A 16,828-nucleotide genomic window follows, 5' to 3' on the forward strand; every position below is an offset into this window, starting at 1 on the left:
ACGAATGGCCAACAAACACATGAAAAGATGTTTAAAAATATTAGTCATCAGAGGAGCACCTGGGTGGCTCAGTTGGTTGAGCATCCGACTGCAGCTCGGGTCATGATCTCACGGTTTGTGGGTTCGAGCTCCACATCAGGCTCTGTGCTGGCAGCTCAGAACCTGGAGCCTGCTTCAGATTCTGTGTCTCCCTTTCTCTCTGCCCCTTCCCTGCTCATGCTTTGTCTCTGTCTCTCAAAAATAAATAAACATTTAAAAAAAGATTAGTCATCAGGGAAATGCAAATCAAAACCACAGTGAGATACTACTTCATACCCATCGCTATGGATATAATTTTAAATAATAGAAAATAAATGTTGGCAAGAATGTGGAGACACTGAAACCCTTATACATGGCTAGTGGGAATGTAAGATGGTGCACCCAATGTGGAAAACAGTTTGGTGATTTCCCAAAAAGTTAAAATTACCACATGACCCATAAATTCTACCCATAGACCTATATCTAAGAGAATTGAAAACAAATACTCAAAAAAAATTGTACACAAATGTTCATAGCAATGCTGTTGACAATAGCCAAAAGGTGGAAATAACACAAATGTCTATCAATGGATGAGTGGATGAATGTGGTATAATATGTGGTATATGATTGAGGTATAAACAACATGTGACATACCCATACAAAGGAATTTTCTTCAGCCATGAAAGGGAATCAAGTACTGATACAACACTGATGAATCTTGAAAACATTATGTGAAAGAAGCTAGCTACAAAAGGCTACACAATCTATGATTCCATTTATATGAAAAATATCCAAAATAGGCAAATTCGCTCAGACGGTCGGTAGATGTCAGAGCCAAGGGCAGGACACCCCAAGATGGGCCACTTTTGCATAAAGATTATTTTGAGTTAAAAAGCAACCAAAAGTCTGCAGATTCAGGAAATCACTCTACCTCCCCCTCAACTGCCTGAAAGGAACTTAGATCAAGGACCTGCTCCAGGTCCATAGAGAACTACCTTGCAATATCAACTGGGTATGGCAGACAAGGAAGAACCTACCAAGCCTGGTTGATCCAAGCCCTGTGTGTCTCACTGTTTCTGAGTGCCCCAGCAAGCATTTGCTTATCAAACAGATACTCTTGTTTATCCTCCTGTAAATTGTATTCCTTCCCTTTGAAGTCCCAGACTCCTGCCCTCTTCTTCTTCATTCAGGATGACACATATGCCTCATTCTGCGGGACTGCCTTTGGAATCTCACGTCTGTGTGGATTCCCTGTATATATGAAACTAAATTTTATTTTCTCCCGTTAATCTGTTTCATGTCACTTGATTCTTAGTCCAGCTGGAAGGACCTTAAAGACCAGAAGAAATTCTTCCTCCCTGACACAGATTAGTGATTCCCTGGGGTAGAGGGGGATGGGAATGGAGAGTGAGTGCTTTATAGACACAAGATTTCCTTCGGGGAAGATGGGAATGTTCTGGAACTCGAGAGTGGTGATGGTTCCAAAATTCTGTGAATGTATTAAAAGCCACTAAATGATATACTTTAAAATGGTTAAAAGAGTAAATATTATGTGTATTTGGCCACAATAAAAGCATTAAAACATGCGGGTTGTGCAGTAGGGCTACCCAGATTCAATCCCAGCTTTCCACTTACTGGCCAGGTTACCTTAGGCAAGTTACTTAACCTTTCTGTACCTCAGTTTCCTTACCTGTAAAGCAGGTGATAATAGAGAAGTCTCCTAGAGAGAGTAATTGTGAGACTATTGCATGATCAGCAAATACCAGCTATTATTACTAAAGGCACTAGTTTTGTTTAACATACACCTCTGTGGGTATTATGAAGTTGTTTTGAGGAGCAAGAATATAGGTATTTTTTCGTTTTTTAAAACTTTCCTGTGTTTCCTGAATTTTCTATGAATAGGTTGCCTTTACAAACAGAAATAAACAAATAAACTTTTTTTTCAAAACAACGTTTTTTAAATCGCAAGAATTAGATAAGAATCCAAATGATGGCTACTTTTATCACAAACTGGAACTATAATTACATGGTAATTAAACCAATGCACCCCAATTAAACCTTAATTCAACAAACTGCTTTTGCTTCTCTATCCCACTTCCTTTATATCTCATTTCAGGAAACCTTACCCATTATACCTTTCATTTCAGGTGACAGGCCTACTCTTTCACACAGCTTCTATTCTTGGTGGCCTTCTAAACTAATCTCAAACTTGCACTAATCTATGAACAAAAGAGGTACTCAGGTGGCTCAGTGGGTTAAGCAGCCAACTTTGGCTCAGGGCATGATTCATGGTTCGTGAGTTCAAGCCTGCATCGGGCTCTGTGCTGACAGCTCAGAGTCTGGAGCCTGCTTCAGATTCTGTGTCTCTGGTTCCCTGTGAACCTCCCCAGCTTGCACTCTGTCTCTCAAAAATAAACATTAAAATTTTTTTAATCTTTTTAATGTTTATTTATTTTTGAGACAGAGAGAAACAGAGCATGAGTGGGGGAGGGGCAGAGAGAGAGAGAGAGAGAGAGAGAGAGAGAGAGAGAGAGAATCTTAAGCAGGCTCCAGGCTCTGAGCTGTTAGCACAGAGCTTGACATGGCGCTTGAGCCCACAAACCATGAGATCATGACCTGAGCCAAAGTTAGTCGCTTAACCGACTGAGCCACCAAGGTGCCCCTAAAAAATTTTTTTAAAAACCACAAAACCATGAACAATGAAAATAAATCAAGCAAAGGCTTAGTGGGTCCACCTATTTGTAACCTTCAGCCTTCAACCACAGACTCCCAAACTCACCACGCTACTTGGAACCAGATAAAATTTATGAAGATCTAAGGGACTGATTATAGACTTCACTATGTGGAGGGGCTGACTACTATATGGGGAAATTTTTAAAAAAGGATATGACCAAAAATCATAGGATCTACTCAATACCCAAAGAAAAAGAACATTAAGTGCTATAGATGTTTCAATGAGAAATTAGAAAGGAAGGCTAGGATGACAATAGCAGTCTTCATGGAATAGGTGGGTTATAATTAAATTGAATCCAGAAAAACGGGGTGGAGACTTAAATACTAGAAAAGGAAGAGAAGAGCCTTCTAGACAGAGGCACAAAGTGAAAACACACGTCTTACGTTAAAAGAATCATTTGAATGGAATAAAGGATTCATGGAGAAGAAACGGTGTCATAGGTGAAGAGATACATGGAGATCTGCTCAGAAAGGACCTTGAACCCCATTGCCAGGCATTGGATACATTTGTGCAGTGAGGGTGAGAGACAGTTATGTTCAGGTCTTGTTTTATGCTGTCTATTATATTGTAAACCAGGGCAGACTGTTTCTTATTATTACATTTGTAAATATACCCAGAGGCTTTTAAAGCCACGGGAACATCCAATTAAATTAAAACGCTTTGACCTCTTTGGATGAGAGGCTCTATATAAATCCAAGGTATTGATATTCTTATTATTGCGGATAAATGAAATGTGTGAGTAAGGCTACCTCAGCGGCAGATTCATAAAAAATGCCAGGCCTGGGTGTCTGCAGGATGCCCAGCACAGACCCAGCATATTTTAAAGAGTGTCTCATAACGCCAGCCATGTGGACACAACCCTGGAAAGAGCTATTTCATGTCCTCTTCCGTGCTACCTGCTCCCAAGAGTCAGCTCACCTGAGATATAAAAAAATGTGGGGCGCCTGGTGGCCCCCATTCAGTTAAGCGTCCGACTCCTGGTTTCTGTTCTGGTCATGATTTCACGGTCCATGGGATCAAGCCCTGCATGGGATTCTGCGCTGACAGCACGGAGTCTGCTTGGGATTGTCTCTCTCCTTCTCTCTCTGCCCCCCCCCCACTCATACTTCCTCTCTCTCTCTCTCAAATAAATAAACATAAAAAATGTGCATTAGGCATGACTGAGGAAATCAAGATACAGCCTACAGATTAAAATTGAAGGAAAAGGGGCGCCTGGGTAGCTCAGTTGAGCATCCAACTTCGGCTCAGGTCATGATCTCACAGTTCGTGGGTTCCAGCCCCGTATCGGGCTCTGTGCTGATAACTCAAAGCCTGCAGCCTGCTTCCAATTCTGTGTGTGTCTCTCTCTCTGCCTCTCCCCTGCTCATGATCTGTCTCTCCCTGTCTCTAAGAAATAAATAAATGTTAAAAAAAATTTTTGAATTGAAGGAAAAACTTGATGCTTTCATCATGGAAAAAACTATTTTATTCAGCATTTTAATTTATCAGCTTTTTAAATGACTTCAGTTTAGATAAATCTTACAAAAATATCAGCTTAGTTTGAGATACACACACAACGTGTTCCATTTGGAGGGAAATGTAAGTAGATCACAACAGGCTCTACAATGTCTCACTATTGATTTTGTTTTCCATATTCTTGGTTCCTGGTTCAGCCTGTACAGAAGTACAGTTTAATTTTCATGTTGCATTGGAATTTCTGAGTGTTTTAGGGAGGAGGTTGATCAAGATTAGTATTTTCAGTAATAAAGGACGATTTTGTTGAAAGGGGAGTGTCCTTTGTTTCTGTGGGACACAAGCCTGACTCTGGTGGCTAAGGCGGCAACTGTCCCCCAGCCTCTCACCCGGATTCCAACACTCAACAAATACCAAGTACATAAGGTGTTCCAGGCACCACGCATAGCCAAATACCTTCTGGGGCCTTCCACTCAGATTTTCACCTGGCCTCCAAGTGAACCCACTCTTCCTACTCCCTTTTATCCCTACTGCCTTCTTCTGTTGTGTTTCCTGTTTCAACAAAAGGCTCAAAAGTCTGTTGAGTAAAAACACAACTTGGGGCGCCTGAGTGGCTCAGTCGGTTAAGGGTCTGACTCCTGATTTCAGCTCAGGTCATGATCTCACGGTGTGTGAGTTTGAGCCCCACATTGGGCTGTGCTGACACAGAAGAGCCTAATTGGGATTTTCTCTTTCTCCCTCTCTCTCTGCTCCTCCCCCACTCATCCTCTCTCTCTCTCTCTCTCCCCCCCCCCTCAAAAATAAATAAAGTTAAAAAAAAGACAACCTATGCCTTGAAACAAAATATTATTTATCTGATAGGGGTCTAGTATCTAGAAAATAAAGAACTCTTACAATTCAGCAACAAAAAAGACAAATAATCCATTTCTTTTTAATGAGCAAAGGCTCTGAATAGACGTCTCTCCAAAGGAGATACACAGATGGACCACAAGCACATGAAAAGATGCTAAACATCATTGGTCATTAAGGAGATGCAAATCAACACCACTATGAGACACTACTACTTCACACCCACTAGAATGGTTATAACTTTTTGAAAAGGAAAATAACAACTGTTGGCATGTATGTGGAATGGAAACCTAGTACATTACCTGTGAGAATATAAAATAGTGCAGCTGATGTGGAATATAGTTTGGTGGTTCCTCAAAAGGTTAAACCTAAAATTATCATATGACCCAGCAATTCTACATGTAAGTGTATACACAAAAGAATTGAAAACATGTTCAAATCAAAATTTGTACACAAATGTTCATAGCAGTACTACATGCACTATCCAAAGGTGAAAAGAACCCTAATGTCCATCAGTGGATAGATGGAGAAATAAAATGTGGCAGAGCCACACAGTGGATTATTATTCAGCCACAAAAAGGAATGAACTATTGATCAATTCTACAACATGGATGAATCTCAAAAACATTATGCTAAGTGAAAGAAGCCAGACACAAAAGGTCCCATATTGTGTGATTCCCTTTATGTGATATACCCAGCAAAGATAAACCCAAAAAAGAGAGGAAGTAGATTAGTGGTTATCGGGGCCAAGGGGATGTGAGCATAGGGAATGACTGCTTTATGAGTATAGGCTTTGCTTGTGAGGTGGTAAAAACGTTCTGGGCCCTAGACAGTGTTGCATGCCATTGTAAATATATTACATGCCCTAAATTGTACACTATTACATATACATAACAGTTATATATTATAATGTATAATATATAGTTATAATATGTTTAAAGTTATATTTTATAATAATGTAAANTATACATACAATGAAAGAGTGAAAATCTAAGACAGACACCAAGTTAGGGTCCTTTAGGTCATTTTTCAACTGGTCACCAAGTTCTATCAACTTGACCTGCACAATGCTTCTTTTTAAAAAAATTTTTTTAATGTTTATTCCTTTTTGAGAGAGAGGAGCAGAGAGAGAGAGTGGGTCACAGAATCTGAACCAGGGTCCAGGCTCTGAGCTGTCAGCAAAGAGCCCAATGCAGGGCTCGAACTCACGAACCATGACATCATAACCTGAGTTGAAGTCGGACGCTTAACCAACTGAGACACCCAGGCACCCCAACCTGCACGATGCTTCTTAATCCCATCACCTTCTTGGCATTCCCTGCCCATTGCCTTAATCAAGTCCTCATCATCTCTCATCTCAACCCTCAGTAGCTTTCCATGTGGTACTCCTTCCTCTTATATCGCCCTCATTCTGATCTATCTACCACACTAGTCGAAATCTGCCAGTTCAAATGTGTTGCACACCGTGCCCGTGGTCTTTGATGACTTGAAGCTGTTCTGTGAGTTTGCATATCAACTAATGATTTAGGGATCTGACCGTGCAGTATTTTGTGCATTCTGGATGCTGAAAGTGTTTTCTTATGCATTATATCTAATCTACCATTGTATGAGTGGAAAGTAAGACTCTATGTACTTTTTAAAAAAATGTTTATTTATTTATAAACATTATAAAGAGAAAGAACATGCAAGAAAGTGTTTAAGGAGGGGGGAGGGGGAGTAGAAGAGAGGGAGAGAGAATCCCAAGCAGAGAGCAGAGCCCAATGTAGAGCTTGATCTCACAAACCATGAGCTCATGACCTGAGCTGAAATCAAGAGTTGGATGCTTAACTGGCTGAGCTACTCAAGCATTCCAAGACTTTGTGTGTGAACTTTTTGTGTGTTGTAATATTTCTTCACATAAATCTCTCACAGACTCCACCTCTAATACGAGGAATCTAATCCTTTTACTCCTGCTTTAGAAACCTCCAAAGACTCTCCTTGCCCACAGGATTGTTTTCAAACTGTTCACTAGAGAACCAACTCCAAATGATCTTTCCAGCTTCCTTATGGATTCCTCCCCATTACACCTTACTCTCTAGCCATGTTCCAAATACAACAGATATTCTTACATTTTCCTTTTTTCTACATGCTTTTGCTCAGCCTACAATGTCTCTGAGCCCCAGATCCCATATCTATTAAAATGTGGCTACCTATCTTCCAGTTTGTTGAGAAACCTTGGAGATAAGAAGATACGTATGTAGGACCCTCAACATACAGTTATTTTTAAGAAAAAGAAGTGTCTTTTCCATTTACCTGATTAAAATTCTGCTTGCCCATTAAGGCCAAAAGTCAGTATCTCATTTAAGTACTCACACACCACACATGCATACACAGCAATCGCCTCAATTCTTGGTTAGCAGCAGTTATGAAAAAATGATGTGATTGCTATAGAGGTTGTGCTGGTTTCCTTGGCTCTTGTTCATTTGTGGGCCTGAGTGTACAAACACTGTTGTATTCATTTCCATACATTCAGCGACTTCCACGCAGTAGTGTCTCAGTATTTGTTGCACTGAAACACCCTTTATACTCTTTTAATATACAATGGACCAGGGGCACCTGGATGGCTCAGTCAGTTGAGCATCCAACTCTTGATTTCAGCCCAGGGTCATGGGATTGAGCCCCATGTCAGGCTCTGTGCTGAGTGTGGAGCCTGCTTAAGATTCTCTCTCTCCCCCTTTGCCCTGTTCCCCTGCTCGCATGCTTTCTAAAATTGTATGTATATAATGGGCTAAGACTGAATCTTCTGAAAATACTTTAAGGAAAATTACACCAGAGAGGCTGGTAAATGTCACCACAGTCATCAAACTAGTAAGTGATTTAAACACAGTATTTTTGTCATCAACTTAAAGAAGACTTACCATTTAGTTACCATTTAATTCAAATTTAAGTTGCCTTTTGGGAGCAATAACAAAAATAGAAATTATTTTTGACAGATTTATAGATTATAATCTCATTTTACTACATAAAATCATGAGGAATATTAAAATAGAATCAGCAACAAAACTTCATATCTGTAATTTTTCATACTGTCTGGAGTAAAATCCTATAATGTGCTGTCTACATTTTTCACATATGCAAGTAAACTATATACAATATAAAGACCCATGTGCTTCTCTTGTAAAAATGCGTGTAGATGTTTATTGTGGAATAAAACAAATATTCAAAATACAAAAGCTTTTGATTTTTAAATAATGATTCGATAATACTTTTGTCCTTAATTAGCCTATCAGTGGTTTAAAAAACAAAATAAACTTGTACCAGACAATTAAACAATCGAGTCGTCTATTCCAAGATTTCAAGGATTCATGTCTCAAGAAGTTTAGTCACTGTGAAATCACACTTCCCATTCCAATGGGAATACAACATTCCCCAATACACCATTCCAATGGGTCACAACAGGGTGACTACTACTGATCTTCAGCTCTTTTTTAAAAAAAATTTTAATGATTATTTATTTTTGAGAAAGAGAGAAACAGACCATGAGTGGGGGAGGAGCAGAGAGAGAGGGAGACATAGGATCCGAGACAGGCCCCAGGCTCTGAGCTGTCAGCATAGAGCCTGACCTGGGGCTCGAACTCATTAATGTCAAGATCATAACCTGAGCTGAAATCAGACACTTACTGACTGAGCCACCCAGGCGCCCCAATCATTAGCTCTTCTAAGAGCATCTTCAACCATCTACTAAGATAGCTTTATTTGTTATGACAATCCCCTCTGACTTCAGAGACTGGAAGGCATCACAGGGGAGCTTGATTCACAAATGAAATCAATTATTTTGCATGGGTTGAACATCTATTGAACAGAGATTATCGAGTTGAATTGGTTCCACTGATAGATGAAAAACAGCTACCTACCTGGTATAACTTGATAAGGTCTCCAAAATTAATTTTCCTCTACTTATCTTGTTTCGTAAAAACCCTTCTGTAAAAAGTCATTGTATGTATGGAAGGAGTGATAACATAGTAAGATTTATTTACATTATATGGATATATTTTTCCCCAGCACATATATGAGTACATACGTACAAAGAGAAATGTGTAAGATATTCATAGCAGCATTATTCATAATATCCCCAGGCTGGGCATTACAAAAAACATGCCAAACAGTGGAACATAGAGACAGTGCCATAGTCATGCAATAGAATACCCTAGAACAGTGGAAAAGAAGCCAACTTCAGCTACACACAGCAATATAAATGAATCTCAAAAATAGAATATGAAATATGCAAAGACAGACACAAAATAATGCATACTGTATAATCTCATCCACACAAAGTTCAAAAATGGGCAAAACAAACTATACTGTTACAAGTCAAGATTGTGATTACCTTCGATGTAAGAGGCACAGGGTAGCAGCTGGAGGGGAGAGGTGCTGGCAGTGTTCTCTTTCTTGATTAGGTGGAGACTACATAACTATCAACGTTGTTTTATACCTTATTTCTATTTTATTTTTTATATTCTACTTACTTTTCTGCAAGTGACAATGAATTGCCAAATACGTTGTTCGCTTTTCTGAACGTCACCATACATACTGAATTTATATATAATATAAATATATTATACTTACATGTACATTACACATTGTTGTAAGACTATAAGAAGCTGGGTGCCTGGGTGGATGGCTCAGTCCGACTCTTGATTTCAGCTCAGGTCATGATCTCGCAGTTCATGAGTTAGAGCCCCACACTGGGCTCCGTGCTGACAGCATGGAGCCTGCTTGGGATTCTCTTTCTCCCTCTCTCTCTGCTCCTCCCTCCCTCCTCATTCTGTCTCTGTCTCTCTCTTTCTCAAAATAAATAAATAAAATAAAATAAAAAAGAACGCAAGAAACTGATAACATAATCATCTGGGTTGCTTCTTGGGAAGGAACTGTGCAGCTGAAGGGTAGGGATGTATTTTTTAAAACTTTTTCAATATTTTATTTATTTTTGGGAGAGCACAAGTCAGGCAGGGGCAGAGAGAGAGGGGCACAGAGGATCAGAAGTGGGCTCTGCACTGACAAGCTGACAGCAGAGAGCCCAATGAAACTAGCCCAAAGTCAATGCTCAACTGACTGAGCCACCCAGGTGCCCCTGTATTTGAAAATGTTTAAGCCATGTGAATGTATTCTCTGTTCAAACAATAATAGTTTAAATTATTCCATGCTCTATTTGACATACATTGTTGTGGCAGAATTCAATAGTTTCAGTATTCTGGCCTTCACTTCCTCTGGTTTACATTTGTCACCAGTATCTTGCATTGCACAGTGTTCACATTGGTGTCTCGCTCTGGTGATGATAGCCCATTGTCATCAACATCTATTTGAGAAATTTGATGGGGTTTTACTTTTTCCATTTCCAGTCATCTTCTATCCCTGATCCCTTTCAGGCTCCAAAACTCTCTCCTAGTATTTCATTGACAATTCTGATACAGGTTTTCAGGGTTCCGAAACACAGTTCATTCACTTTTACACATTCTTAAAAACTTTTAAAAATGGAACAAAATGATTGCTCAAAACCTCATCAAATCTTCTGATTACATAAATAACTGCTCAGAAGCACCACTTTCCTAAACACTTGTGTGCAGAAAGTAAACGCAAAATAGATGACATTTGTTTAGCTTTACAGGTTTGTGGAATTTTCACACTTAATTTCAAAAATGTTAAGTAAATAAATGTTCAGCTAGGCACACAATTCTGAAGAAACAGCCATTACCACCTGTTACCTGCTCGGTGCCAACATTTGTAAATTGATAAATATGGTTTTCACCTGAGCACGGAATGCTGGGTTCTTTGGCTGAGTGATCATGTAGATAATGTGCTCTTCTTTGGGGAAACATAAATTAGATTTTTATATATAAAATATTAGCATGAGGGTAATGAAAAGCAAAATGCAGAGAACTACGGGACAGACTAATAAGGTGACTTAACACCTTAAATAGTAAAACTGTTAAATCTTAAACCTATTGACTTGATAAAATAGCAGGAGTTCTAAAATAATTTTTTACAATAATCTCAGCAGATGGGAAAACTGAAATAGACACAGAGTAATCTAGAACGTGTCTATTCAAGGTTTTCCTTCTTTCAATCCAGGGGTGATATATTTAAAAAAATTTTTTTTTGCAGTGTAATACCACTGATGCCAGTTTTTTTTTTGCTTTTTTCTTTTAAATTAATTTATTGTCAAATTAGCTAACATATAATGTATACTGTGTGCTCTTGGCTTCAGGAGTAGATTCCCATGATTCATTGCTTACATACAACACCCAGTGCTCAGCCCGACAAGTGCCTGCCTCAATGCGCATCACCCATTTTCCCTGCCACCTAATCACTCACTCCCATCTACCCTCAGTTTGTTCTCTATATTTAAAATTCTCTTATTTTGCCTCCCTCTCTGTCTGAAACTATTTTTCCCTTTCCCTTCCCCCACAGTATTCTGATAAGTTTTTCAAGTTTCACATATGAGTGAAAACATATCTTTCTTTGACTTATTTCACTTAGCATAATACCCTCCAGTTCCATCCATGGTGTTGCAAATGGCAAGATTTCTTTCTTTCTCATTGCCGAGTAGTATTCCATTGCGTATATATACCACATCTTCTTTTTTTTTTTAATGTTTTTTAAAATTTATTTTTGAGAGAGAGAGAGACAGCATGAACAGGGGAGGGTCAGAGAGAGAGGGAGACACAGAATCAGAAGCAGGCTCCAGGCTCTGAGCTGGCAGTCAGCACAGAGCCTGATGCGGGGCTCGAACCCACGAATCGTGAGATTATGACCTGGCCGAAGTCAGACGCTTAACCAACTGAGCCACCCAGGTGCCCCCCCACATCTTCTTTATCCATTCATCAGTTGATGGACATTTGGGCTCTTTCCATAATTTGGCTATTGTTGATAGCACTGCTATAAACATTGGGGTACGTGTGCCCCTTCAAATCAGCACTCCTGTATCCTTTGTATAAATTCCTAGTAGTGCTATCACTGGGTCATGGTAATTCCATTTTAAATTTTTTGAGGAACCTCCACACAGCTTTCCAGAGTGGCTGCACCAGTGTGCATTCCCACCCACAGTGCAGGAATGATATTTAAAAGGTTAAGAATGATATAACACAAGGACTGACCAAGCAGAGCAGACGTCTCAGCCTTGGTCCTGGAGGCCATCTGTGGTGCCAGGAATTCAGACTTTAGGTGCTGCAGTGTGAGAGGTGTGAGAAGGGAGTACGTTATGGGGGCTTCAGGCAATAGCTATTTATTGACAGTAAATAGCATTTTGGTATTAACATCATTGCATGTGCTGGTGCATATCAGAATATAAGCATATCAGCAGAATATAAACCCTGTTCTAATCCCAGTAACAATCCTGATCTATTGGGGGGGGGGTGTGTGTGTGTGTATAACATAAACATAAATATAACATATTTAGAAACATGTATATACATATATATTTATATGTATATGTGTATTTATATATACATATATACATATTATATATACATATATAAATACACATATACATATAAATATGTTATATTTAGAAACATGTATATATATATACATGTTTAGAAACATATATACACGTTTCTAAATATGTTATCCCTAGCTCCTGTATCATCTCTCTAGGTAGAAATAATTATTCCAAATTCTACCAAGAAGAACCATGACACAGACAAATGATTTTCAATTTCCACATTTATTCAAAGTGCCTTTTTGGATGTAAGAACAAAATGCAATCCATGAACCTTAATGGGATCCTAGAGTTTAAAAAAGCAGTTAAACAGGGCGTGTGGGTGGTTCTCTCAGTTAGGCATCTAACTTTGGCTCAGGTCATATTACAGTCTGTGAGTTCGAGCCCCGCATCGAAGAGCTCAGAGCCTGGAGCCTGCTTCAGATTCTGTGTCTCCTCCTCTCTTTGCCTCTCCCCCCTCTCAAAAATAAATAAACCTTAAAAAAATTTTTTTAAATAAAAAAGCAGTATACCAATCATAGCAGGCATTTTTGAGACAATTCTGGAATTTTAAATATAGAGTGTATATTATTCTTGTTTCTTAGGTGTCATGACAGTATTGTGTTTATATAGGAAAATGTTCTTGTTTTTAGGAAATGTGTATTGAAATATTTATGGATGAAAAATCGTGGTTTCTGCAGTGTATTTCCAAATGGTTTAGAAAGAAAAATACTATATATGTGTAAACAGATAAAGCAAATGTGACCAGGCTAAGAATACAGTTTTCCTTTCAATTTCTCTGTAGGTTTGAACATTTTAAAAATACAATGTTGAGGGATAAAAGAAAAATAAAAAATGTGTATATGGAAAGGGCATATTTATTGTGTATTTAACACATGCATAGCAATGAACCAGACACGGGGGTACATAAAGAAAATGTGAAAATAGTGCTCACCTTGTGGTAACACATCAGCAGGAAATAACACAAACATGCTTACAATCGGTGGTTACTACATGGTTTTAGAAACAAAATGTTGCAAGAATAACCCCTTCGGTCAATGGCACAGGGAGTTAGAGGATGTTTAATGGTGTTGTCTAGAAAGTACCATGGTGTAGCTCAGGGCAGGAACTTTAGCTGCCAAACAGGAAGTAATAACTTCCTACCAAAGGGGGGATGAACCAGCTCTGTGATCGATTGCCACCGGGGAGGGAAGATGGACTGTGCCAAAGCACAAGCAGAGGCCAAAGAGACCAAGCGCATAGTGCACTCCAAGTGGAATGAGAGTTGCTGTAGCAGCATGCACCCATTTTTGTGAACAAGGCAGGCAGGCAACCGACAAGTAATCTGCATAATACATGGCACAGAGGCACACCTTCCATAGAAAATATGTTATAAAGTTTCAGTCCTTAGAGGTGATTCTTTGACAGGCAAACGCATCTGCATTAGCAGTAAGAACAACATGGAATACATAAAAGAGAGCACAAACGAGACCAAACGAACTCTTCAGACTTCACCATGTTGGTTAAAGGTTTTTTGCCAGGGCATTAGGAGGTATGCTTCACAGGATCCTTAACATAGGTGCCTGTGGAAAGAGAATCTCTTTTCCTTACAGAGAGTACGCTCAGCCTTTCTCAACAAATCTTTTCTGCCATTTTCATAAAGTTCTGCGACAAGGACTTTCTCTAAGTATTATTATATTTAGATACCTGGACTCAACAAGCCCCATACCATTAAGTCTGTAACCCCCTGTGTGCACAGGGAGAAGCTAACCTCTGTAGAATCGGATTTCCATAGCCGATTTCTGTCTAATATGCTATGTTACACTAATGTGAGAGGGTGCCAAGAGTAGAGGTCTTAGAAGTTTGGAAGCTGAGAGGGAGAGAAGGAGACACAAAATTGACGGAGAGGGAAAACATTAGGCAGAAACCCAGAAAGTAATGTGGGGTTATGCAGGAAGGAAGGATTTCCTGACAATAAGGATTATGAGTCACACAGGAACGAGTGACTATGGGAAGTAATTCCCCCCAACACACTCTCTCTCTCACGCACGCACGCACTCATGCATGCTCACACATATAAGAGTTTTCAAAAAATCTCAGGCCATGAACATTCTCTTCTCCCCAGAAAAATCAGAATTGTTCTTCCTACAATAGAAAGTGCTCCCGGGTTGAACTCTCCTTCACAGCCATCAACCCCACCTTCTCTATCCTTCTATATCACTAAAATGAAAAAACATATGCATCAGCCTGCAGCAAATTCTAAAAGGTCTTTGGCATATCACATTGGTTTTGCATCAAATTTATTGCTGAATTTCACTGGCTTCTCCTGATCTGGTTTATTGCTGATTTTAATCTTGTTTGCTTTAGGCTTCTGAGCCCCACTGCAAAATACCTAATATACTCTTTGTAGCTAGACACTGTATAAATAAAACGTATTATATTCCCATTATAACCACACTCGATCATCCACATTATGTAGCACCCATAGGTGGCCTACATTTTTAATTATTTCCCCCCCAAAACTCTAAATTACTACAATGAATTTAGAAACACCTCTACTTCTCATCAGAGCAAGTAATTGAATACTCCATTATGATAATAAACCATTTTTCGTTGTAAGTGCTCATTCCCAGAGGGCTTTGCTCTGTGCAGGAAGGCTGTAGGCAGCGGTGCTAAAAGGGCAATGTGTACTCAGATAATAACGTTTGTTATTTTGCCTTAGATCTTAAACCACTTTCACTCTAACAAACCCTCCAAGTATTCTGTTGCAAAATATATCAGGGGCGCTCCATTTTCTGGACGGAAAAACAATTCCTGGTCTCTGGTGCCGAGGAAGTTCTTCTCCTGGTACAGGAAAGGCACCCTTCTCATGAAAAATGCTGTGACCTGTGTGTGGCTGGAAAGAGGGGAGGTCAGAGAGCCCTTCCTGCATCTCCTGTTTCTCAAGTAACTTCAGCTCAAAAGAATTGATCTGCCAAAGTGGCATAATTTGGGGAGGTGTGTCCTGAACTCCTCCAGTAGGCTGGGTGGGCAGACAATATCATGATGAGGTTGGGAAGCTGAAAAGGAGCCTTGCTGAACAGATAAATCTCCCCTAACAAGCCACAGGGGTGGAAAATCACTCATCAGTCCGAGGCTTTGCATCAGAAGCCTCCTCTTAGAAATAAAAATAAAAATAATAGCAAAGGGGAGGAGGATGGTTAGCATCTGGTCAGCTCTCCCTCTCAAAGCCTGCAAGGACTCCTGATTTCCTAACAACAGATTCCTCCCCTAGCTGTTAGAGCCCTTTACTAAATGGCCCCAGACAGCTTTTCCCATCCGGACTCTTGACAACTTTCCACATTTATCTTAGCTCTGGCTGGGCCTTCTGCTCATTGAGCTGCTGCGAAAGTTTATTCGAGCTAGAAATAATCCGTTTCAAGGTATCTTTTTTTTGGGGGGGGGCCTCTTTACCCAATCTGGGCATGGGAACCCTTGACAGCAAATACCGCTAAAGTCCTGTGACTTCCTGTGTCTATCCCTGGTGATACCTAAAGGGTCTTTATAACAGAAGGGTTCCATTGCCCACGTGACAGTGCGCAACTTGTATACAGTTACTAACAGTTGATCTTCAGCACAAGCCGAGCTATAATTGATATACAACATCATTCTCTTGCACTTCCCATCCTTTCACACTCAAGGGCAACGTGCGCACTCTATACTCAGCACGGAGGGAAGAATCTGTTCCCTGGTGGGCGTGGCAGTGGCGGGAGATGTTTTGAGGGCGGTGCCAGGAATACTGGAAGCCACGGGACAAACACAGAGCTTCTTTCTGAATCTTGTCCTTTGCACCACGCAGCCATTGTTGTTAAAGTACACAAGTGACTGGCAAATAATCGGCAGAATATTTGGCAGGGGAGCGTGGCATCTACCGAAAATCGTACAGATTCAAGACTGAAAGATGACTCTTTCACAGGAAAATGCGAAGGGGCAGGAGGGACTGTCTGCAGCGCCAGTTACATTCTATTTCTTGATCTGGGCAATAGCTACCTGGCAGTGTTCATTTTGTGGAAATTCATGCAACTACGTACTTCTAAATTGTGTGTACTTTTCTACATGTGAGTTACACTTCAATTAAAAAGCTCATTAAAGTATTAAAGGAAATTGAATATATTAGGTATTGCAGGCACTAGTGGAACTTTTAAAGGAATTTTAATTAACGATGTAAATGGCTAAATATTAATCAGTTTAAAATTTATTGTTCAAAATTTGCTAATTCTATAAAATAAGATTTATAAACCAAATTTCAAAACTCAGGGAAAATGTTATTCAGCCATAAA

This window comes from Crocuta crocuta, unplaced genomic scaffold (genome assembly GCF_008692635.1).
Source record: "Crocuta crocuta isolate KB4526 unplaced genomic scaffold, BGI_CrCroc_1.0 scaffold266, whole genome shotgun sequence".
Classification (NCBI taxonomy): Eukaryota; Metazoa; Chordata; class Mammalia; order Carnivora; family Hyaenidae; genus Crocuta; species Crocuta crocuta.